Genomic DNA, 27,030 nt, shown 5'->3' on the forward strand with positions numbered 1-27,030 from the left:
ACAAAATAGCAATAAATAAATAAATATTCCAATTTTTAAAATAGACACAAGTCTTGAGTAGACAGTTCTCAAAACAAAACCTTCAAATGGCCAACAGGTAGATGAATAGATGCTCAACATCACTGCTCATCATCAGGGAAATGTAAATCAAAACCCCAAGGAGATATCAGCTCACTCCTGTTAAAATGGTTATCATCAAAAAGTCAAAAGATAACAAGTATTGGTTAGGATGTAGAGAAAAGGAACCTTTTTACACTGTTGGTGAATGTAACTGGTAGAGTCATTATGAAAAACAGTATGGTGGTTCCCCAAAAATTAAAAATAGAACTCCCGTATGATCTAGCAATTCCTCTTCTGGGTGTATATCAAATGCAAACAAACTCGGTATCTTGAAGAAATACCTGCACTCATATTCACTGAAATATTACTCACAGTAGCTAAGATACAGAAACAATTCAAATGTCCATTCATGGATGAATGGATAAAGAAAATGTAGTATAATATACAACAGAATACTATTCAGTCACAAAAAGAAGGAAATCCTACCGTTTGTAACAACATGGGTGAACCTAGATAACATTATTCTTAATGAAATAAGCCAGGCACAGAAAGACAAATGCTGCAGGATCTCAAACATAGGATTTAAAAATGTCAAACTTGTAGAAGCAAACAGTGGTTACCAGGAAGTGTGGGAGGGAAAAATGGGAAGATGGAAAAAGGGTACAAAGTTTCAGCAATGTAAGATGAGTAAGTTATGGAGAGCTAAGTTCCACGGTGGTAACTATAGTTAATAATAATGTGTTGTCTGCTCCAAATTTGCCAGGAGCGTAGATCTTAATGTTCTCACCACACATATGCAAAAAGAAAATAACAACTATCTCCTATGAGGTGATGGATATGTTAATTAGTTTGAATGTGATCACTTCACAATGTACCTGTATATCAAAACGTCATATTGTGCACGTGAAACATATACAACTTTTATTTGTCAATTATACCTCAATAATGATGAATGAATAAAAACATAAAAGAACCACGTGGAACCTAAAACGCTGAGAACTGGTCTTTGTATCCCCACCCCGATCACCCCTGTGGCATGAAAATTGATTACAAACTCTAGATATGGGCTCCAGACAACAGGTAGGGGTGAGGTTCAGGGCACTGTATCCTGGGAGGTACAGCTTGCACACCTGGAGGATGAGGCATTTAGATGCATTCTGGGGTGATGCACACTGAGTGTTCAAAGGTTTTACACTTTTCACCAGCTGAGAGAGTCAGGCCACGGAGTTAAGAGTCCACTTACATTCAGAAGTAAGGCCCTACCTGAGTGTTTTGCAGTAGCTGCACACGTCAGGCTCCCTTGTCCTCCAGCTCTGAGAAAGAGGGTACTAACACCTCGGTGGACAGCACTGCTCACTGAGGTTGGGTAAGTCTTTCCTTAGGTAAAGGCAGGGGCGAGGGGGTTAAAGATTTACAAAGCTTGTAAAAAAATCCCACATAATAAATGAATAAAATTAACTCAAAGCTTTAATTAAAGTACAAGGAAGAAATGATTTTCTTCAATAAATTGAAGTTCAGACATTATCATTTGGTGTCTTCAACAAGATGCAGGCACACAACTTGTATAAAAATGTAGCAAAAAGGCAAGTGTCCAGGGACAGGCTGAATTGGAAAGGAAACAGATAGTGGAAGAACTTGAGAACATTCAACATTAAATAACAGAATTAAAAGATGCATTAGAGGCAGAAGAATACACAGTTGAGTATGTGAAAAATTAAAATAGCAAAGAGATAAAAAGAATGAAAGAAAAAGATGCTAAAAACTGAGAACTGAAAAGGGAGATTCAACCTAAGAAATGCAGGGTTTACTTAGGAATAGCAGAAGCAATAGTTGGGGATATAATAGAAGAAAATGTGTTTCCTAATTTTTTAAAAAGCGCTGAGAATCTAGAGATTCAGGGCTCGGCACACTGCTCTTGGGAGGAGTCATCCGTTTTTTCCAGGGCGATCCCTAGCGAGGGCCCGTGCTGCCCATGCCCAGCAGTCTCCGACACACTGCCAGGCTATTTCCTGCTCCCAGGTAACTTATGGGCAGTGGGGAGAGACAGACCACAAGCATGTAAAAGAACAAGATAGCCACAGTTAGTGGTAAGCTAGAGTAATGATATAAACGCTTGGCATCCAGTACAGATACACAGAACCAGTCAGAGTGAAAGTTGTGGCCAATTAGAATAGATATCAAAAAAACTTTTAGTTCACTGGTTGTAGTATACACAGGCAGAAATGTAAGTGCTGGTGATTGGTGAGAGGAAGAAAAATGAAAAATCATGAGGCAAGAGACACGGTGGGAGTGGAGTGGAGCAGGCTGTGCAGAGAATGTCTCTTTGGAGAGGAGGTTGGAGCTTGGATCTGGCCTGCCAGGCATCTGAGGTGGAAAGTGTCAGCAGAGGGAACAGCAGTGCGAGTCTCTAAGGTGGTAATGATCCAGCAGCACAACCAGGCAGGACTTGGCTCTGCTGGAGTCAGAGGAGGTGGGCAGGGGGAGCCAGGAAAGGGGGTCAGAGAGGCAATCAGAAGCCAAGCCACACCCATCCTCCTGGCCAGGGAGAGGAGCCCAGGTTCTATTCTAAAGGCCACGAGAGACACTGCAGGTTTCTAAACACGAAGGTAACAACATAATTTATATTCTAAAGAGACTCACCTGGCTAATATTAAAAAATGGATTGTAGGGGAGTGAGAGCAGAGCAATCAGAAGACAGTGATATCTGCCTACATTTTTGAATTGCAATTATGAAGGTAAGACATTTTATAAACATTCAGAGATAGACAAATCACAACTATACTCAAATTTCATTGGCCATAGACCTCTTCTCTGAGGCACAAAATGCAGGAGAAGGAAGAAACCTGAGGAGTTTTGAAGCAACTGAACCACTTTGCAGAAGCTGGCAGTGCAGTGTTTCTCTCCCTCTCGCCCTGCTGCAACGCTTCACCAGGCCCCTGGCTCAGCACTGATGCTGCAGGAGCCTTGGCTGCTGGATCCTGCTGGCCTCTGCTTCATCTTCCCACACTGACAAGACAGACTCTCTGCCTCCTCTGTGTCGCCCCCAGCCCCAGGCACCTCACAGAGCACTCTGCTAGTATCAAGCTCCCTACAAGTTCTGTTTGCTTGTTTGTTTGTTTTCTGACGGAGACAATCAGGGATCTCAGAGTTGAGAGAGGCATGCTCCAGGAAGGAAAATAGAGGTTGAATTTCCTAACTGCACTAATAATTATACAGTAACTAATGGATATCACGAAACCAGGCCCTGCCCTGTGCATCGCTCTTAACATGTGGTTTCACTGATTCTCTCAAGAAATATTCAAAGGAGATACTGAAATCTCCACGTTTTACAGAAGAAGAAACTGGGGATTAGGAAGGTGAACTAGGCCAGGCATGGTGGCTCACTCCTGAAATTCCAGCACTTTGGGAGGCCAAGGCAGGCAGATTACTTGAGCCCAGGAGTTTGAGACCAGCCTGGGCAACAGGGTGAAATCTCATCACTACAAAGAATAAAAAAAATTAGCCAGGCATGGTGGTGCATGCCTGTAGTCCCAGCTACTTGAGAAACCGAGGCAAGAGGTTCCCTTGAGTAATTATGGAAATGAGGAACACAAAAGATATAAGACATAAGGAATACAAATAATAAAATGGTAGAAATAAATCATCACTAATTGGTAATTTTTAAGTATAAATATATTAAACTTTCCAACCAAAGAACAGATATTGGCAGAAAATTAAGAAAGAAACATGATCAAGCTATATTCTGCTTTAAAAAGACATAATTTGGACCCCAATACTTAAATAAGTTGAAAGTTAAAGCATGAAAATAGATAGTTCATAACAATTATAACCAAAAGAGAGCTGGGGTTAATATATTAATGTCAGACACAATAGACTTTTATGTAAAAAATTGTTGCAAGGAAAAAGAAGGTCATATATTGATGAAAGAAGATAAAACAATTATATACATATATGCAACAAATAATGAAGCCCAAAAATATATGTTGCAAACATTGACAGAATTGAAGAAAAAAATAGTTCTACAATAACAGTTGTGAATTTTAATATCCCGTTTACAATAATAGACTGAACAACTAGATAGAAATTCAGTAAGGAAATACAAGATTTGAATACCCCACAAATGAATTAGGCCTAACAGACATACACAGACACCACTCAACAATAGCAGGATGTGCATTCTTCCCTAGTACACATAGAGCATTCTTCAAGATAGATCACAGGTAAGGTGGCAGAACCAGTCTCAATACATTTAAAAAGATTAAAATCAACCAAAGTGTCAGCCAAAATTGAACACATATGGAAAAGCTGAGAGTAGAAACCAATGGTGAGCAAACAAATTTAAGAAACACTTTACTAATCAAACTGCTAACTATAATGGGGAAAAATGACTTTAACGTGATGAATTGAAACTTTTTCAGAGCATTTTCCTCTTCTAATAACTAATAAAATCAGAAAAAGTACCACAGGGACAGCAGGGATTTACCATTAACAATAACACAAATAAAATGCAGGACAGCTTAAAGCAACAACCCGTAAAACCCGGGGCTGGTGGCAAGAACAGAGAAACTTCTGGCATGAACCATACTTTATCTGCTAAGCCCGACTTGACATCAACCCTTCAAGCAACCATCAAGACAAACTAGGAAAAAACCTCATTTCCTCACAAGTTCCCTGCAGAGAAGCAATCTTAGTTGTTGTGCTCATTTTTTTCCTTATATTGCCTCAAATATAATAATAATAATAATAATAAAGAAATCCAAAGCACTTAGATGAGGTAAAAGGGCAAAGTTCCTAGAACCACATGGTGACTTGGAGGTAAGATGCATAGTCAGAGGGTCTTCCCATGGGAATGGAGGACGCTGCACCCATAAGTGAAGCAAACACTAGTAGGGTAAATGCCAAAGTCTCTCAAGACAAAGCAGAGACCAAGAAGTTGCAAAGAATGCAGCCTTCGTTTGTCCCTTCTTGTCCATAATAATATGATTTTACTTATAGAAGAGCATTTTATATCACTTGTTATGTACATGACTAAAAATGTCTAAAATACCTAATATTAATATTGTGTATGGATGATAGCATCGCAAGTGACATTGCCTTTTTGTTTACAACTTTTTCCACTATTTTAATTATTTAAAATGAGTATGTATTATTTTGGAAAAAATAATAGTAAATTTTGAGGATGTGAGGGAAAAAAGTCTGGAAAAATATGCCAAAAGTTTTACAACAGTATAATAGTTTAATCTGGTTGATGTGACTGTGGATGGCTTTTATTTGCATTTTGTACATTTTAACATTTCCAAAAATGGTTTTTAAACTCATTTTTTTTTTTGTTTTCAGTTTTGGATCATACATGTAAAGGCCTTGAAAGTTATTACTTATATCTTTACACCAAGAAAAAGCTGAGCAAACAGAAACTTAACGACTTTTCTTGGATTCATCAGAAAACTAAGGTTGCAAGACAAACTATGACTACAAAATCCTGACAGACAGGAAAACCTAGAGTCACAGCCAAGAGCTGCTCAACAGCCAAGGGGAGAAGCCACTGCAGCCATAAACCAGTAGGGACATTTAAACAGCAATTTCGACAAAAACCTGAGGGCTGAGCATGAGCTAACTTGAGAGAGAGAAATTCCTGGGGATGCAGTATTAGGAATATCCCCACTTTTCATGGGTTTTATCTCCATGAACCCCACTAGAGAGGAGAGAAAGAATAATCATTGTGAAATATACCCAAAGCTTTTTCTATAGCAAAGGCCTACTATCCAGGAGAAATGACTTTACCAGAGTGTTATCCTAGCTGGGGAAAGAGCTTTGCTCCCGCTCCAACCCCCTCTAGCCAGCCTGTCTCATCAGAGGGGGAGAAATAAACCACACAACTAGAAAAACACTTCTGAACATGAACAGCCTAAAGACACACGTTCAATAATAGATTGACATTTAGTCATAATAGTATAGAATGCTTTCCTTCACTCACATCAACTGGGCTTCAGTATGGTCACAGAGGGTTACAGATGTAGGAACTAAGAGCTGCAGACTTAGTGAGGAGGAACACACAGGGAAACCCAAAATCAAAAGGGAGTCAAAATCAAGGAAGCTGAAGGACTTTTACATCTCTGTGTAACATACATGTAATTGAATTAATAGAAACAGGAAGAGAGACAATGAAGCAGAAGAAATATTTGAAGGAAGGAGGGTCAATAAGTTTCCAAATACTAATGGCAGACATCAAACTACGTATATGGGAAGATCAGAGAAATACCAAGCAGGATCAATTCTAAAGAAAAGCTACATCAAAGGATTCAAAGTGCAGAAAAACAAAGACAAAGACAAATTCTTTGAAGAAGCAAGAGGAAGAAAATAGCAACTTATCTGTAGGAAACAAAAATAAGAATTATCATGGACTTCTTGTCAGAAACTATGAAAGTGAGAACAAAGTGAAGGAAAACATTTAAGTTACTAAAAAAATAACTTCCCAGCCTAAAATTCTATATTGAGAAGAAAAATCATTTAAATATGAAGGGAAAATAAGGACTTTTCCAGACAAAAATTAATGGAATTTATTGCCAGTAAACCTATTTTACAAGAAATATTCAAAGAAGTTCTTTAGGGAGAAGGAAAGTAATATAGGTCAGAAACTCAGATCTACATATTAAAATGTATAGCAATGGAGAAGAAATAAAAATAAAATATTTTTATTATTTTTACCAATCTAAAATATAACTGCTAAAGTAACCATAGTAACAATGTACTGGGTATTTACAACATATACATAAATTAAAATAATTGCAATAATATCATAAAGATGAAGAAGAGTAGGAAATAGTCTGTTGTGATGTTACAACTGTACATGGGAAGTTGCATTGTGTTATTTGAAGAATGTTGGTTACTTAAATCTCTGGAGCAACTACTAAATTTTTAAAGTATAATTGTGTAATTGATATGCTAAGTAATGAGGTAAAATAAAATTATATAAAGTTTTCAAATAAAAAGCAGAGAAAGCAAGGAAAGAGTAAAGAAACAAACTAATAAAAAACCCAAATGCAATGTACAGAATAAAGTTATAAATATGACATATATAAATCCATTTCTATCAATAATCATTTAGAGTAGATTTAAAAACATTAACTATATGTTGTCTACAAAAACCCATATTAAATATAATGATTCAGATAGTTTAAAATAAAGGGATGGTAAATACATACCATGCTAAAACTAATCAAAATAGCTGGAGTAGCTATTTTAATTTCAGACAAAATGGACTTCAGAATGAGGGAATTTAGGCATAAATAGCAGCATTACATTCTTATAATGTAGTCTCTTTTCCAAGAAGACAAAACACCATTTAATGGGGACGTACCTAAAAACTGGATGTACTCTCTTGCAAGGTACATCAAATATGCAAGCCCAAACTTACAGAACTGCAAGATAAAGTAGGTAAATTTACCATTACAGTTGGAGACTTCAATCCCCCACTTTTAGTAAAAGATAACAGCAGGCAAAAAAAAATAAGTATGAAAATGATTGACCTAAAAGGCAATGTCAATCAACTTGATCTAAAAACATTTACAAAAAATCCATCCAACAGTATCAGAATACATATCCTTCTCAAGCTCATATTCTGGGCCCTAAAGTGCATTTTAAGAAATTTAAGAGAATGGAATACAGTACACCTTCTCTGATTACACGAATTAAGCTAGAAATCAATAACAGAAAGATAGCTAGAACACCCCTAAATACTTTGAAATTATAATTTAGCACATGGATAAAACAACTCTCAAGATAAATTTTAAAAATATAATATTTTGGATTAAGTTAAAATGAAAATGCAACTTACCAAAATTTGCAGGATGTAGCAAAAGCAGTGCTTAGATGAAAAATATGGCATTAAATGCATATATTATAAAAGAATAAAGATTGAAAATCAGTCATTAAGCCTTCCATCTTAGAAAAGTAGAGAAAGAAGAGAAACGTAAACATATTGCAGGAAGAAAAAAATCAAAACGGAAATAAATGAAATTGAACACATAAATACAGAAAATCAATGAAACAAAGTTAGTTATTTGAAAAGATCAATAAAATTGATTAACCAATAACCAGGCTGAGAAAAATGAGGAGAAAATTAATTACTAATATTAGAGATGAATGAGAGATCATCAGTACTGATTCCATGAAAGATGAAAGGATAATGAAAGAAAAAGAAGACCTACACCCACACAACTGATAAATTAGATAAAATGTATCAATTACTTAAAAACACTGAGAGAAATAAATAATCTGAAAAGGGCTGTATCTATTAAAAATTTAATCAGTAGCTTAAAACCTTTCCCCCACAAATGAACTAATTCCATATGATCTCACTGCTGAATTCTATCAAATATTTAAGAAACAATTCAAATTTTATCTAACATCTTCCAGAAAATACAAGTAAAAAATACATCCTAGCTAGGCCAGCATTACCCAAATATCAAAACCAGGTAAGATATTACAAGAAAACTGCAAACTAATATCTCTCTTGAACATACATGCAAGAACTCGCAACAAATGAGGTTTATTCCAAGTATGCAGGGCTGCTCTGGCTTTTGAAAATCAAGCATTGTCATCCAGCACCCCAACAAAGTAAATATGAAAAATCATATGATCAGATCAATTGATGCAGAAAAAGCATTTGACACAACCCAATACTCATTTATGATGAAAACTCCCAGCAAGCTAGGATCACAGGAGGAACTTCATCAACTTAAGAGTATCTACACAAATCTAATCTTAACCTGGTACTTATCGGTGAGAAAATGGAAGCTTTGCCCCTCTAACTGTGAATGAGACGAAGATGTCCTCTCTCAACACTTATTTAGCATCATATTAGCAAGTGCAATAAAACTAAAGAAAAAAAAAATAAAAGTTGTATACGTTGGAAAAGTCTGAGTACCTATTTCAGAAAAGTATTAGAAACCAAGGTCTGAACACTAGCTGTGCTCACTGCTACCAGAGTTTCAGTGCTTCTAGGCACTCTGAGCTGACACAGCAAGGAAATGAATGTGTGTATACCAATTTGTGTATATACATATGTGCATACTTATGTCTAGAGTTACCCATCTATGTCTATGTCTATGAGTTAAGCAGAGCATAGGTTCATACTGATGTCTTCGACTCTAACCCATCATCACGTGGGTCACTCCAGGCCTCTCTGCTTATCTGCAACCTCCCACTCCAACGGAGAAATACCACCTGGCTGTCACGACCTGTCTTCCATTTACTTGATTTTTACTAATTTCTAAATTGTTTCCATGGTAACTGTAAATGTAGGTACTACATGGACAGAAAGTGGGCATTAATTCTAGCTATATTTATATGTTCTTGTACTTTACAAATAATTTAAAATTTTTTCTGTATTATAAAAGGTTAACTACATTTGCTTCTCTAAATTATCTGAGTTGACTTTTAATTCCTTTTTATTCTATAAATTCTTCACTTTGTGTTAGCGCAATCCTTGGACTTGTATTTGACACGTGGTGAGTAGTGAGGAGTCTCTTAGTTGTCTGGCAAATACTGGACACTGTGATCTCAAAAGTCTCCAGAAAAGAGAGAGAGAAACTTTCTCACAGCACCCTGATCCTATGTGCCATGCCTAAAACTGCCCAGACTCATTACACAAAAATATTCAATACATTGATAAAAAGGGAAGGAGGATAGAAGGGAAGGTTGGCTAAATGTTCTAAGACCTCTGGTTCCCATGATCTTTTGTCTTCAGCACTCTCCAGCCTCCACTTTCTATACCTCTCTGTACAGTCGCAATGGAGCCCCATCGTCTTGTCTGTACCAGTTCCTCTCTTCCCAATTCACCCATCCTGCAAGTGTCCACGCAGAAAGATGGGTGCGTTTCCGCATTTTGGCAGGTGGTGGTTGATAATGTCTCTTATTGCTGCACTAAAAGGAATATGAGATGGTTATTAATCAGGATATAATACCTAACGCTACAGGGACAAACCAATTTCCAAGTGTCAGTGGCTTAACAGCAAGGTGTGTGCGGAAGTGGTGGGTTCTTGGTCTCACTGATTTCAAGAATGAAGCCACCGACCTCACGTGAGTGTTACAGTTCTTAAAGATGGAGTGTCCGGAGTTTGTTTCCCCAGACGTTCACATACGTCTGGAGCTTCTTCCTTCTGTTGGGTTCGTCGTCTCCTGTCAGGAGTGAAGCTACAGACCTTCGTGATGAGTGTTACAGCTCTTAAAGGCAGGACATCTAGAGTTGTTTGTTCTTCCTGGTGAGTTCGTGGTCTCGCTGGCTCCAGGAATGAAGCTGCAAACCTTCCCAGTGAGTGTTACAGCTCATAAAGACAGGGTGGACCCAGAGTGAGCAGCAACAAGTTTTACTGCAAAGAGGTAAACAACAAAGCTTCCACAGTGCCCAAAGCCACCACAACTGCTTTCCGCTGGCTGGCTTGGGCAGCCTGCTTTTATTCCGTTATCTGGCCCCACCCACATCCTGCTGATTGGTCCATTTTACAGAAAGCTGATTGGTCCATTTCGACAGAGTGCTGATTGGTAGGCTTACAATCCTTGAGCTAGACACAGTCACAGAGTGCTAGTTAGTTAGATACAGAGTTAGCTGGATACAGAGTACCAATTGGTGTATTTACAAACCTTGAGCTAGACACAGAGTGCTGATTGGTGCATTTACAATCCTTGAGCTAGACACAGAGTGCTGATTGGTGCATTTACAATCCTTGAGCTAGACACAGAGTCAGAGTGCTAGTCCTCCAAGTTCCCACTAGGTTAGCTAGATACATGTTCACAAACCCTGAGCTAGACACAAGAGTGCTGATTGGTGCACATAGGATCCTCCCGCTGGATATAAAAGTTCTCCAAGTCCCCATCCAGTTCAGAAGCCCAGCGGGCTTCACCCAGTGGATCCTGCACCAGGGCTGTAGGCGGAGCTGCCGACCAGTCCACAGCGGCGCCTGCACTCCTCAGCCCTTGGGCTGTTGATAGGACCAGGGGCCGCTGAGCAGGGGGCGGCGCCTGTCGGGGAGGCTCAGGCCGCGCAGGAATCCACGGCAGGGGGAGGAGCTTAGACCTGGCGGGCTGCAGGTCCCGAGCCCTGTCCTGCAGGGAGGCAGCTAGGGCCCGGGGAGAGGTTGCGGCGCCGGCAGGCCGGCCCTGCTGGGGGACCTGGCACTACCTCCGCAGCTGCTGGTCCCAGTGCTAAGGCCCTCACTGCCCTGGGCAGGCGGTGCTGGCCGCCGCTCCGTGTGTGGGACCCGCCCAGCCCGCGCCCCGCGGGAACTCACACCGGCCGGCAAGCGCAGCGGGCAGCCCCGGTTCCCGCCCGCGCCTCTCCCTCTATACCTCCTGGCAAGCAGAGGGAGGGGCTCCGGCCTCAGCCAGCCCAGAAAGGGGCTCCGACGGTGCCTCGGCAGGCTGAAGGGCCCCTCAAGCGCCCCCAGAGTGGACGCTGAGGCCAATGAGGCGCTGAGAGTGAGGGCTGCTAGCACTTGGCCACCTATCAAAGGTTTGTTATTCAAATCGGTCTTATGTAGGGTACCCTCTTCTACCTTAAAACTATTCCCTTTGAAACACGCCCTCTAAGATCACTGCAGTAAGAACAGAAAAAACTGAGGATCATGAAAGCCAGTTTCAGAAATTAAGCCTAGAAGTGACTTATCAGTTCAGTCCAATTACATAAGCCCAGCATAGCTACAGTGAGGCTGGGAAATGCATACCTGCTTGTGCCTAGCAAGATGTGAGTATGTGTTTAAAACTACATTATATCAGCCACAGTAGACAGGAGCCTGGAGTTTGAGTTTCTACTACTGCTACCAAAACGACAGGGGTTAGGTCGGATGCTGCTGCTCACCATACAGAAAGCTAATCATTAAGGCAATAAGTATTGCCAAGGAAGAAGGTTTTGATTACGTGCTGCAACCAAAAACACAGGAGATCAGTCTCATATCCATCTTCCTGACTGACTAAAATTAGGGGCTTATGTAGCAGGGAAGAAATGTAACCACATGTGGGAAAATAGAAATTAGGGAAGAGTAAGGAAGAGGAGCTGGTCAACAGGAGCAAGTGGTCAGTTAGGCAATCTTAGTGGGTGAGGGCTCCGGTGTTTCATTGTGCAAATGCAGTGATATGGTGAGTTTCAGCTCCATGATACTATCTGGGAGGCCTGATAGTTGGTTCCTGAAACAGGAAGTCAGATAAGATAAATGTAACTTTCTCAAGTTTTAAGACTGGGAGGATCAATTTCTATGTTTATTCAAAGAAACCATAAACATCAGCTCTATGGGACAATTGGATCCGTTTCAGTCCCTGCTTTTCTATTTATAAACTCCTCAATCATGCAGAATCTGGTATCAGTATTTCCGGCTGCTTCATGCTGACAGGGGGTGTTATGGGCAGCTCCGTATCATGGGTGACCGACCATGTGGCCACCCAGGAATCAAAAGTTAATCTAATACTATAGTTTTCTTCTGAAGCACAGTCTTTCTTTCTCTAGTCCCCCAAGTCTGCTAAAGACAAATCATAGCAGGACCAACCTGCCTACAAAATAAGCTTCAATCCCATACACTTGGCCTGATTACCAGCACAAAGTGCAGCAAGAATCACCATCCATGTAGGTTCTCTGAAACTGTCTTTGCTGGAACCTCTCACAAGGTCATTTTAGTCAAAGCCCTGGGAAAAAAACTACTTCCTCCAATTGCATCCCATTTTACAAGAAAACATTCTTACTGAACTTACGCAGAGAATCATATTGCCATGAATTAAAAATATTCACAAATAGTTTATGAATTTTGGAGAAATTAGGCATAGAGAGAAATGTGCCCCAAATTCTGTTTGCAAAAGTGTAACCTACTCGGTTATTAAAGGCAGCAATGTTTCAAATTTTTAAAAAGCCATAAAATTATTTTACTCCTCTATTAGTTCAATCCATGCAATCAGCTTCTGGTCTGCTTCATATTGGGTTAACAATCTTTATGAACATACTAGCCTTTCAACTAGTGTCCTGGAAGTTTTCTCTCTAATTCGATGGCACAATTTCCAAAGTTGTCGGAAACCTATGTTCAAGAGTCATTTGCATGGACTCCTGCCAAGAAGAAAGACTGTAGCTGATAAGTCACTTTTCGAGAAGAATGAAAGCATGTAAACAATTGCAGATAACAAACATCTTAAGACAGCCATAAAGACACAGTTGACAAGGAAAATTGGTTATCTGTGTCATGCAACAATTTAACATAATAATCATAATTATTACTGACAACATATATTAAGACATATCAGAATTTTAGGAATTCATACAATTCTGGAGTGCATATTAACATCACATCTATATAAATATAACCCAAAAGAAGTTAAACACCACCTCAGATTTGACAATGCTTCCTGCATAATTCTAGTATGCCAAGTCAAAAATGATAAAACTAAAAGTTTTACCTTTTGATAGAGAGCAGACTCAGTTTTCCAAACAATAAGACCTAACAGAGACAGCATGAGGCCAACTAAATGTCTCTCTGTCCTTCTTTTTTCCCCTGCAGTTTACTCAAAAGCTAAACAAAAATCTTTTATCTCTTATTAATATTACACAAATATTTTGTTCAAAAGACAAAACCATATTTTATGTTGGTATGGTGTATCATTAATGTTAAAAGCTAGTGTTAATTAAACCTTGTAAACAATGTATCTAGTTTTAATCAGTTTGACCATAAAGTATGATTTCCATAAAACTTTTATAAACTTTTATAATTTTCTGTTAAAGAGCAGATCAACACTCCCAGAAAATCTTGTTATTCCAACACAAGAGCCCAGATGGTCTTGCATCAATGTGCTTTTGATAATAATGTTTAATTTATAGAAAAACTTTGAACTAATTTTATCCCTCAAAAGTGGCCCTTACAATCTTGTGCCCACCTCTTATGTGATAGTCCCTAGAGGGATTCAGTGGTTTTAATTTCTGGCCCTGTGTCTCATAAAAGCAGTTGCTTTTGATTGTCATCTTCTCCTGGGTCTGAAAATGAGACTTTCACAAAGATAAATACTCAAGATGTAGCAGGAGTAGGTGCATTTTTCCAACCCAGGAGTCAAAGCCCTGTAACTTAACAGCACAAGGATTAGTTATTAGGACATTTATACCACAGAAAGTCCTATCATTTTCTCTAACATGTCACAAATTAGAACACTGTTATTTGGTGTCCAGTAGTTACCATCTGCAGCACTTAAAACCATTGTATTAAAGTGGTTAGGTTACTCCTTGGATATATCTAATTGCTAGCATTCTAGTGACAGAACTGTGACCAAAAGCATCATATGTAATAGGCCCTATGCTAAACTTATCAAAGTAAGACAACTAACTTTTTTCTCCACCATTTAAAAAATGGTAAAAGTAAATATCACTCTTGGAAATTCAGGATGAGGATAAATAATCTCCTTTCATTTAAATATTATACAGAAAAACAGGAGCAAAGTGAGAGTAGGCACACAGAAATTTCATCTATTTTAAAAGAGTATCATCCTTTGAAATATTTCTAAGATTGGTTTCTGGATATAGTACTGACAACTGATTAGGTAACTTTCACCACCAGAATCTTCAAACCAGTGCCACACACTTGTGCGTATCTGTTTTCAGGTACACACATGAAGGCCCAACAGTGGGACAGCTTGGGATCAAAAATCACTAGAAAGTCTCACATTTTTATTACTACTTAATCCAAGTGAATGCCACTTAATTTTAATAATGGCCAACACAACTAACATAGTTTGAGAGAAATCCCAACCCCTATGATTTCTTTAAGGGCAAAGCCAAATCTTTTCTGAACATTCAAACTTTGTACCCGCATCACAGGTTTTCCTCACTGCAGGAAAAGACCTGAAACAAACTCAAGTTACTGATTGAACTGAATTACCTTGGAAACAAGCACCATTTAACTATCACCTACTTTTCCAAATAACAAAACATATAATGTACTATTTCTGTTCAGAACTTTTAAACATAAGTGTTTTATGTAATTTTTCACTAGGAACCTTCAAGCTCTTACAGCTCTCAAGATCATCAGAGGTAAGCAAAACCAATCAAATTTTAAATATCTTGTGTCATGTATCAATTTTGAAAGCTTGACAAAGGTAGCTTAGGAACTTCAGATAAGTAGAACAAATGGTGAATTGTTGGAAATGTATGAGAAACAAAAAATGACTATTCATAGAACCAAGTAGAAGCCTTCCATTAGAAACTAAAAACATCAATGGTTATATATGTATATGTAAGTAAAGCCCAAAGAACAGCTAATAAATACAAGTTAGAAGCAAAAACAAAAAAAACAAACAAATTTTTCTCTACTCAGTTTACCTTGGAAGCTACAGTGTTACCCAGAATACAAAAATTAAACATGATGGATATTTTGTTCTCGATATACAATTTAGTATCTTTAAGTCCTCAAATACCACTAAATATTTTGTGCATTTGAGAAATTCACTTAGATACATGACCAGTAAGTGCTTTAATGCTAGTGCTGTCTATGCAGAAGAACAAGTACAGCGTGAAAAAAAGCAAGCTTGGATATAAAATTTGGCCCCATGCTAAATCTGGGTTCATGCTTAACTATATTAAAAAAGAACTGCCAAACAGCTAATGCACTTCTTTACTATATTTCTTTCTTTATCTTCATCAAGACTAAGAACTTTAGCAATGAGCAGTGTTAATTAGTCAAATTTCTCAAATTTTCTATCAGGTTGTAAAGAACATTTTATTATTTAAACTTTTTAAATGTTCTATTTTCTCTGTTTATGCATGAATATGACACATAGAGAAGCAGGAAATAAAACTATATTTAACTTAGACCATTTATGACTTGGATTTTGCTTGGATTTTGCTTTGCCCTAATTTTTTTAAAACTAACCAGTCATTTTACGTTAGGACAAAAATAACATACAAGATCCATTCTTATACAAAATTATTCTCTTCTTTAGAACTGTTGTTACCAAAAATACATCTTCATATCCATAACTTTCTTTACATCTCCCTCCTTTACTTGCTGATTCCTGTCTACCTTGTTTCATAAATTACCTTTTCAAGTTTATAATTTGAATTAACCTTTAGATAACTTCTGAATTAGACAAAATTATTCTTTTTCTCAATAAAAACACATCAGCTTTGGCATATTTTTATACAGAATTATATATTAACTAGAATTTTTATCTTTAGTAACCTTAAATTTTGGTGAAAATGTAAGATGCAAGAAATCCTGAGTTGCCTATGAGATATTAGCATTTTATAGATGAGAACTGTTTCAAAATTTTTAGAACCATGTTTCCCCATATCATAGCCTTTTCTTAATTGGAAATGACCCAGACATCCAGTGAGCATCAAAAATGATTTCAAGGTTTTAAATTAAATATAAAGTTCACCCAGCACGCACCTATTTACATTTCATTTATTTTTAGCAGTTTATCTATGTTACTTATGCATCATTTTCCTGTTAACCACTTTATAACCTGTGAATATAAAATGTTCACCTAAGTAAGAAACTTAAAGTTAACTGTATGAGTATTTGCACCAGTAACTCAGAAGATTCAGCTGTTTTCATTAAACCAACAATATTAAATTAGTTTTACTTATCAAAAAGTTTTCACAGACAAAGACCATTCTGTTTTGGCTGGGTTTATAGTTTTATAACCTTCTGAGCCAAACCCTGACACCTCAAAATATCTATGAGAAACAAATACAAAACCCAGATAAAAATGTATGCTGACAATTCTGAAGACATCTCTACTTTTATTTTACCAACAATTTTAAAGCTAGCTTGTTTATTAATGATTTACTTAAGTCTCGTGAACTTGAAAAATATTTTGGACTTAATTTATGGGCACGCTTATTTATAAGCCAATTTGGTGGGCATAACATATAATAAATGTACATATACATAAACATATCTATGTACACACACACATAAAAATCTAATAGCATCTACCATGGAACTGTAGCCATGAGCTAGCAACAGAAAATCATCAGTGTATGAACATGTTCACAGGGCTACACTTTGTTTGCCTTGATAGGTAAAATGCAGCGAAGGCTGTGAACTAACATTTTGGGTAAAGCAGTTGCCAGGGCAGTTTTATTTGTAAAGGCCAAAGCACCCCAGTGCTAAACAGCACCACAGAAGAACATTACTTACTAAACAAGCCTCATCTTGCTTAGAATAACAGCATAAAAACCTGTGTACATGAAACTCCACCCCACTTTCCCATTCAACAGCAAACTCCAGATTCCACCGAATCTGGGGCCAAACGATATTACAAAACAATATCAGTTTATTGAATTATAATTTCCCGTGACCATACCGTGTCTGGAATTGGTGGGTTCTTGGTCTCACTGACTTCAAAAATGAAGCCACAGACCCTCAAGGTGAGGGTTACGGTTCTTAAAGATGGTGTGTGCGGAGTTTGTTCCTTCAGATGTTCAGATGTGTCTGGAGTTTCTTCCTTCTGGTGGGTTTGTGGTCTCACTGACTTCAGGAGTGAAGCTGCAGACCTTCATGGTGAGTGTTACAGCTCATGAAGGTTGTGTGGACCCAAAGAGTGAGCAGCTGCAAAGAGGGACAAAACAAAGCTTCCACAGGTGGAAGGGGTGGCCTGCTTTTATTCCCTTATCTGGCCCCACCCACATCCTGCTGGTTGGTCCATTTTACAGAGAGCTGATTGGTCTGTTTTACAGAGAGCTGATTGGTCCGTTTTGACAGTGTGCTGATTGGTGCATTTACAATCCTTTAGCTAGACACAGAAGTTCTCCAAGTCCCCACCCCATTAGCTAGACACAGAGCACAGACTGGTTCATTTACAAACCTTTAGCTAGACACAGAGTGTTGACTGATGTTACAATCCTTTAGCTAGACAGAAAAGTTCTCCCAGTCCCCACCCAAGTAGACACAGAGTTCTGATTGGTGCATTTACAATCCTTTAGCTAGACAGAAAAGTTCTCCAAGTCCCCACCCGACCCAGAAGCCCAACTGGCTTCACTTCTTAATATCAACACACAAACAATCACCAGAACACAATCCAACTGCTGCAGCAACAAACAAGCCCCAAGTGTCCAAACTGAAACAGCTGGGGTGCTTCCTTCCACTCTCCATAGTTGGGCTTAATCAACCTGCAAACAAAAATTCCCTTGGAATTTCCCAAGTTGAGAAGTGCTAATCCCAATGTCTGGTACCCACAAAGGACATTCATTTGTCCAGACATACACACGACACGCAACAAACAAGCACCCAAGGGTATCCTAACTGAAACAGTCAGTATGCTTTCCTCTCAGTAAGCTGGGCTTGTTCAACCTGCAAATGACAATGCCTTTAAAAATTTGCCAAATTGACGGAAGCAGATCGTGCTCTCTGGGCCCACAAACAACATTCACCTATATGAGTGCAATGTCAAATTTCAAAAGTTGTTCTTCCTGGGCAATCAGGAACATAGTTGGGACTAGCAGCAGTGGGGCCAGAGAGCCTGAAATGCATCTCCAACCAAAATTGGGTAGGCAGCTACTCAGGAGAGCTTCTGAGACTCCCAGCACCCTTTTGCTGAGCCAGAAGTAATGCATTCCCAGTCAGGCAACCAAAATCTGTGCCTGAAACACCAGGGATTTGGTTTAGGTCCTGCTGTTTGCCACACAGAAAGTCAACAATGGAGACAATGAGTATTGCCAAGGAAGAAGGCTTTAGTTGGGTGCTGCAGCTAAGGAAATGGGAGATCAGTCTCACACCAATCTCCCTGACTGACTAAAATTAGGATTTTATATAGCAGCGAAGAAGTGAAACCATGCATGGAAAAACAGGTATTAGGAAGGAGTTGGTCAACAGAAAGCAGGTTGTCAGTTAGTTATGATGGGTGAAGGGTCTGGCTAAATGCAGTGATGTAGTGAGTTTCAGCTTCTTGATACTATGTGGGAGGCCTGAAGGTTGGTTTCCAGAGGAAAGAATTCAGATAAAAACAAATGTAGCTTTCTCAAGTTTTAAGGCCAGGAGGAGTAATTTCTATATTTATTCAAAGACATCAGCTCTACGGGACAATTGGGTCAGTTTCACTATTAACTATACTGTCCGCTATATTACTATTGATAAGTCACACAAACATCTGAAGCTCCAGTTTTGTCATTCATTTATTTTTTATGCATTTTACCATTTTACACTTGCCATGCGCATACTGCTGAGCACTCTGCAAGAGGCTAGACTATAAAGGTAAATAAGGTAAATAAAACAGAGCTCGTATCTTGAAGGAGTTCCCAGTGTAGTACATCCTACAACAGAAATATGTTCAATGTGTTTTGGGATCACGTGGTTAAAAGCAACTACCATTCCCTGAGGAAGGCAGGACTAACTTCATATGCGAGGGTTTGGTGAGGGTCTCAAAAGATAGGCATCTTCCAGAGGAATGAAGACACTCTAGCTATCCATCTACACAGAAGACACTGTGAAAAGGAAAGACGATGGTGTGTACGGAGATGAGGAATTAATCCAGCCTGGTATGGATCTAGATTGCTCAAAGGCTCATGTGCAATGGTCGTGTGAATATATCAACACACTTTACCCCCCAATTAGGCTTTTTCTGCAAATAAGGACATTCTCTTACATCATCAAAATACCATTATCATACCATAAAAAAGTAGCCATCATTCTCTAATGTAAACTAATAACTACTCCTTATCCAAATTTTTCCAGTTTTCCAAATATATCCTTTTATAGTTGTTTACTTTCAAACTAGGATCCAATCAAGACTTTAACATTGCATTTCAGTGTCTTGTATCTTTAATCTAATTTAATATGTAGTAGTAAGTTTTTCTTCTTTTTATTCATGTCTGCCCTTTTTAATAAAACTGGACCATTTAATGTAGAATGCACACATTTTATATTTTTCCAATTGTTTTAGTGATGTAATCTACCTCTTCTTCCACTATCCTCTGTGTTTACAGAAAAAGTTAGCCTAGAGGCTTGGTTCTATTTGGGTTACATACTTTTGGCACATTTTTTATAGTTGATGTTGTGTCCTTCATATTGTATCACATTAGTATCAGTGTTACCTTAGTTTGTCCCACTGAAAGTGATGCTTGGTTATTTGGTTAATATGGTGACAATCAGATCTTCTTTTATTGAAAATATATACTTCAATATTATGCAAATATACATCATTTTACTAATATTTAAATAAATTGTTTTGGCATTTATTAATAATCCTAGCCTGATGTTGAAAACATACTTTAACTTTTATCATTCTATCTGTAGTTATTAGCCAGTATTTTTCTATAAAGAAGAGCCTTCCTACATCAACTGAAAATAAATTTTAACTGCTCAAAAAAAAAAAATCACATAAATTCTTACTTTTTTCCCTTTAAATATCAATTTTAGGAGTAAAGAATTATTATAAATACTTGCAATGATGGAAAATCTGTTTTTCGTCTGTATTTTTGAATGTCATTATGGATTAATAATTTCTAGTTAATATGCTGTCTTCTAAGAGCTATTTTTGCAAAAATTGTAGATTTTTTAAAAACTCAAATTATTTCAAATTTGGCAAATGGAAGCCTCTTCAATCTGGCCCTTATGTCCTGTTGACATGTACCTATTAGTCTTTGAATATTTCCTTGTTTTCTTGCACAGGGTCTCTCAAACTCTTTTGGCACTTTCCTTGTCCAAGATATTCAAAGAGCCATTTCTTCTAAGAACCCTGTTTCCTCTTGACACAATATTGGATTTAGAAACCAAGCTAGCTGCTAAGGCTGCTCAGGCTACCCACTGTTGCTGTGGTGTTATTGCTTCTAGCCTTTTTCAAAAGACAGAGATGAGAAGACTACATTAGTTTGATGAGTAGGTGTGTGTGTATGTGTGTGTGTGTGTGTGTATGTACATTCACATATGAAAACTGAGGACAGAATGATAAAATAGGTTGTTATGGGGGCCTGGATGGGAAATAAACACATTAATTAACACAGTGCAACTGAAATAAATATAAAGAGATTTGAGAACATGTGAAATTATTTTATAAACTTTGACGTGTCAAGATGGAAGACTGGTGGCATTGTTAGCATGCATCTCCCACTTAGAAAGACAAAATAGTGTGTAGAGATCCATACTGTAAACTCTTGTCCAAGAAACAACACAGAAACATAACAGAAAACCTGAATGAAACCACAGATCTTTTGAAGAAAGTGTCAGGCAGCATCCTAAACTGTGAACAAGATGGAACACTCCTGACAGGAGATATTGAGCCAGCTCACACACCCAGCAGCATCACTCCTACAAACAGCATCCGAGAAAGCCGCTACACAAACACTCTCTATATCTAAGGAACTCATATGGAGTCTTTGCAACTGAAAGCATCCCGAGCCAAAGCTAGGTGACAATAAACTACATGCATTAAAATCACATCCTCAAGGGGGAAAAAAGAAAAATCAAGAAAAACCAATTGAATAAAAAATAAATTGAAAAATAATTAGAAGAAATAGTCTCTCCAAATGAGAAGGAACCAGAAAAATAATTCTGGCAATATGAAAAAACAGGGTTCTATAATACCCCCAAAAGATCACACTAACTCAAGCAGTGGATCCAAACCAAGATAAAATCATTGAAATACCAGATAAATAATTCAAAAGATTGATTCCTAAGTTATTCAAGAAGATACAAGATGAAGATGAAAACCAACATAAAGAAATTTAAATGATTTAGGATATGAATAAAAATTTTTCTAAAATACACATATTTTAAACAAAAAAACAATGAGAACTTCTGGAAATGAAAGATACATTTAGGAAACTACTCAATGCAGTGGAAAGTTTTAACGGACTAGTCCAAGTAGAAGAAACAATTTCATAGCTTGAGTACAAGGCTTTGAATTAACTCAGCCAGACAAAAATGAAGAAAAAGGAATTAAAATAAATGAACAAAGTCACCAAGAAATATGGGATTATATAAAATGGCCAGACCTAAGAATTATAGGTGTTTTTTCTTCTGTAGGAGGAGAAAAATTAAAACTTTGGAAAGCCGACTTGAGGGAATAATTGAGGAAAACATCCCTGACTTTGTTCGAGATTTAAACATCAAAATACAAGCAGCAAAAAGAACTCCTTGGAGACTTATTGCAAAAAAGACATCATTAAGTCATATAATTATCAGTCAATGTAAGTCAATGTAAAGGAAAGAATTCTAAGAACAGTGAGACAAAAGCAAGAGGTAACTCCTAAAAGAAAACCTATCAGACTAACAGCAGGCTTCTCAGCAGAAACCTTGCAAGACAGAAGGAATTGGGTTCTTATCTTTATTCTCCTGAAACAGAGAAACCTTCAACCAAGAATTTTGTACCCACCAAAACTAAGTTTCATAAAAAAGTGAATAAAGTATTTATCAGGCAAGCATCTGCAGAGGGAATTTGTCAATACTAGCCCAGCCCTACAAGACATCTTAAAAGGAGTTAAAAATGTTAAAACAGGAGGTTGATGTGTATCAGAATAGAAACTCCTGAAAGCACAAAATTCACAGGACTTATAAAAATAATAACACATTGAAGAAAATAAACTCACTAAGCAACAATCAACATGATGACTGGAATAGCACCTCATGTGTCAACATTAACATTGAAACTGGTCTAAATGCTCCACTTAAAAGACACAGATTGGCAGAATGGATGAAACATCAGAAACAAAATATAGGCTGTATTCAGGAGACATCTCTAACATGTAAGTATTCTTATAGACTCAAGGTAAAGGGGTGGAAAAATATTTTACTTGACAAATGGGAGCCACAAGTGAGTAGGAGTAGCTATTTTTATATAAAATAAACAGACTTTAAGGCAACAACAGCAAGATAATCCACAGACCCTTTCAAGGAGGTAGATTGCTGCTGCAGGCTCTATGGGACAACCAAGGAACTTAAAAAACAAAGGACATAATCTCTTAGGTGCTCTATGGCCCCACCCATCACCTGATCCTCCCTATACTACTGCAACTGATGTGCTCTTGAAAGCACCATCTTCTCCCTGGAGGCCAACGAACACACACAAAAAACCCAGTGCACTTAACAAAAATACAACCAAGGACCTTCATAGAGACCATATCACTTGCTTGCTACCTCCACTGGAGCAGGTGCTGTTATCCATGCCTGAGAGACCTGAATATGGGTCATATCATAGGACTCTTTGCACACATTCACTAGTAGCAGCCTAGGGCCCGGTAGCTCTGACGGGTGGCTAGACCCAGAAGAGAAATAATACTCGGTTCAGCTCTCAGGAAGCCCCATCCCTAAGGGAAAGGACAGAAGAAGACATCATGGGAGCATCCCAAGGGGCAAAAGAATCTGAACAGCAGCCCTTGAGTCCCAGATCTTATTTCGGAAACAGTCTACACAAATGAGAAGGAACCAGAAAGATGATTCTGGTAATATGACAAAACAAGGTTCTTTAACACCCCCCAAAAAGATCACACTAGCTTGCCAGCAATGGATCCAAACCAAGACAAAATCTCTGAATTGCCAGAAAAAGAATTCAGAAAGTCAACTACTAAGCCAATCAAGGAGGTAAGAGAAAGGTGAAGTCCAACTTAAAGTTAAAAAAAAAAAAAAAGGATACAGGACACGAATGGAAAAATCTCCAGTGAAATACATAGCATAAATAAAAAACAATCACAAGTTTTAGAAATGAAGGACACACACACTTACAGAATTGCAAAATGCACTGGAAAGTCTCAGCAAGAGAACTGAACAAGTAGAAGAAAGAATTTCAGAGCTTGAAAACAAGGCTTTTGATTTAATCCTATCTAACAAAGACAAAAAAGAATTTTTAAAAGGAACAAAGCCTCCAAGATGTTTGGGATTATGTTAAATGACCAAACCTAAGAATAATTGGTGTTGCTGAGGAAGGAGAGAAATCTAAAAGGTTGGAAAACAAATTTGAGGGAATAATTGAGGAAAAGTTCCCCAGCCTTGCTAGAGATCTAGACATTCAAATACAAGAAGCTCAGAGAACATCTGGAAAATTCATCACAAAAGGATCATTGCCTAGGCACATAGTCATCAGATTATCTAAAGTCAAGACCAAAGAAAGAACCTTAAAAGCTGTGAGGCAAAAGCATCAGGTAACCTATAAAGGAAAACCTACCAGATTAACAGCAGATTTCTCAGCAGAAACCCTACAAGCTAGAAAAGATTGGTGTCCTATCTTTAGCCTCCTTAAACAAAACAATTATTAACCAATAATTTTGTATTCAGTGAAACTAAGCTTCAAAATGAGGAAAGATACAGTATTTTTCAGACAAACAAATGCTGAGAGAATTTTCCACTACCAAGCCAGCACTACAAGAACTGCTAAAAGGAGCTCTAAATCTTGAAACAAATCCTTGAAATTACACCAAAATAGAATCTTCTTAAAACATAAATCTCACAACACCTATAAAACAACAACACAATGAAAAAAAAAAAGGTATCCAGCAATAAATAGCACGATGAATAGACTAGTGCTTCACATCTCAATATTAACATTGAATGTAAATGGCCTAAATGCTCCAGTTAAAAGATACAGAATGGCAGAATGGACAAGAATTCACCAACCAAGTAACTGCCGTCTTCAAGAGACTCACCTGACACATAAGGACTCACACAAACTTAAGGAAAAGAGTGGAAAAAGATATTCCATGCAAAATGGATACCAAAAGCAAGCAGGAGTAGTTATTCTTATGTCAGACAAAACAAGCTTTAAAGCAACAGCAGTTAAAAGAGACAAATAGGGACATTATATAATGAAAAAAGGACTAGTCCAACAGGAAAATATCACAATCCTAAATATATATGCACCTAACACTGAAGCTTCCAAATTTACAAAAACAATTACTACTAGACTTAAGAAATGAGATAGACTGCTAGCAACATAATAATAGTCGGGGACTTCAATACTCCACTGACAGCACTAGACAGGTCATCAAGACAGAAATTCAACAAAGAAACAATGGACTTAAACTATACCTTGGAACAAATGGACTTCACAGATACTTACAGAACATTCTACCCAACAACTGCAGAACATACATTCTATTTATCAGCACTTGGAACATTCTCCAAGACAGACCATATAATAGGCAACAAAACAAGTCTCAACAAATTTAAGAAAATCAAAGTTATAGCAAGTACTCTCTCAGACCACAGTGGAATAAAATTGGAAATCAACTCAAAAAGGAAACCTCAAAGCCATGCATATGATATACATGGAAACTAAATAACTGCTCCTGAATGATCATTTGTTTAACAATGAAATCAAGATGGAAATTAAACATTTTCTTGAACTGGACAATAATAGTGATACAACCTATCAAAACTTCTGGGATACAGCAAAAGCAGCACTAAGAGGAAAGTTCATAGTATTAAATGCCTACATGAAGAAGTCTGAAAGAGCACAAATGGATAATCTAAGGTAACACCTCAAGGAGCTAGAGAAACAAGAACAAACCAAATCCAAATCCAGCAGAAGAAAATAAATAACCAAGATCAGAGCAGAACTAAATAAAATTGAAACAAACAAAAATACAAAAGACAAATGAAACAAAGAGCTACTTCTTTGAAAAGATAAAAGTGATAGACTATTAGTGAGATTAACCAAGAAAAGAAGAAGATCCAAATAAGCTCAATTAGAAAATGAAACAACAGATGTTACAACCAATATTACAGAAATAAAACGGATTATTCAAGGCTACTATAAGCACCTTTACTTGCATAAACTAGAAAAACTACAGAAGATGGATAAATTCCTGGAAGTATATAACCCTCCTAGATTAGAACAGGAAGAAATAGAAACTCTGAATAGACCAATAACAAGCAGCGATATTGAAATGGTAATTAAAAAGTTACCAACAACAACCAAAAAAGTTTAAGACCAGACAGATTCACAGTTCGATTGACACTATTCCAAAAGATAGAGAAAGAGGGAATCCTCTTTAAATTATTCTATGAAACCAGTATTAACCCTAACACCAAAACCAGGAAAGGACATAACAACAAATAAAACTCGAGACCAATATCCCTTATGAACATAGATGCAAAACTCCTTAATAAAATACTAGCTAAGTGAATCCCACAGTATATTAAAAAGATAATCCACCATGATCAAGTGGGTTTCATACCAGGGATGCAGGGATGGTTTAACACACACAAGTCAGTAAATGTGATACACCACATAAACAGACTTAAAAACAAAAATCACATGATCATCTCAATAGACGCAGGCAAAGAATTTGATGAAATCTGCACCCTTTATGATTAAAGCCCTCAGCAAAATTGGCATAGAAGGGACATACTTTAAGGTAATAAAAGCCATCTATGAGAAACCCACAGCCAACATTATATATTGAATGGGGAAAAACTGAAAGAATTCCTCCTGAGAACTGCAACGGTTAAACAAGGAAAGTGCCCACTTTCACCACTTCTATTCAGCCTAGTACTAGAAGTCCTAGCCTTAGCAACCAGAGAAGAAAAAGACATCAAAAGTATCCAAAATGGTAAAGAGGAAGTCAAACTGTCACTGTTTGCTGATGTATTAGTCCATTTTCACGCTGCTGATAAAGACATACCCGACACCGGGTAATTTACAAAAGAAAGAGGTTTAATTGGACTTACAGTTCCACATGGCTAGGGAAGCCTCACAATTATGGTGGAAAGCAAGGAAGAGACAGTCACATCTCACATGGATGGCAGCAGGGAAAGAGAGAATGAGCGCCCAGCAAAATGGGTTTCCCATTATAAACCATCAGGTCTTGTGAGAATTGCTTACTACTATGAGAACAGCACAAAAAGGCCTGCCCCATAATTCAATCATCTTCCTTCGGGTCCCTCCCACAACAAGTGGGAATTATGGGAGCTATAAGATGAACTTTGGATGGAGACACAGAGCCAAACCACATCAGCTGATGATATGGTTGTATACTTAGAAAACCCTAAAGACTCATCTAAAAAGCTACTAGAACTG

The 27,030-nt window shown here is 37.6% G+C and overlaps 1 long non-coding RNA gene across 1 annotated transcript in view; it reads left to right on the forward strand.

Annotated features, from left to right (window-relative positions):
- The window catches only part of LOC139357050 (uncharacterized), a 57,905-nt gene extending 51,377 nt beyond the window's left edge, over positions 1-6,528 (forward strand). Inside the window, exon 3 of the long non-coding RNA XR_011609644.1 lies at positions 5,398-6,528. This is a non-coding gene — a long non-coding RNA (uncharacterized lncRNA). The remainder of the gene's footprint in view (positions 1-5,397) is intronic.
- The last annotated feature ends 20,502 nt before the right edge of the window (positions 6,529-27,030 follow it).

The sequence above is a fragment of the Macaca nemestrina genome, chromosome 11 (genome assembly GCF_043159975.1).
Source record: "Macaca nemestrina isolate mMacNem1 chromosome 11, mMacNem.hap1, whole genome shotgun sequence".
Lineage (NCBI taxonomy): Eukaryota > Metazoa > Chordata > Mammalia > Primates > Cercopithecidae > Macaca > Macaca nemestrina.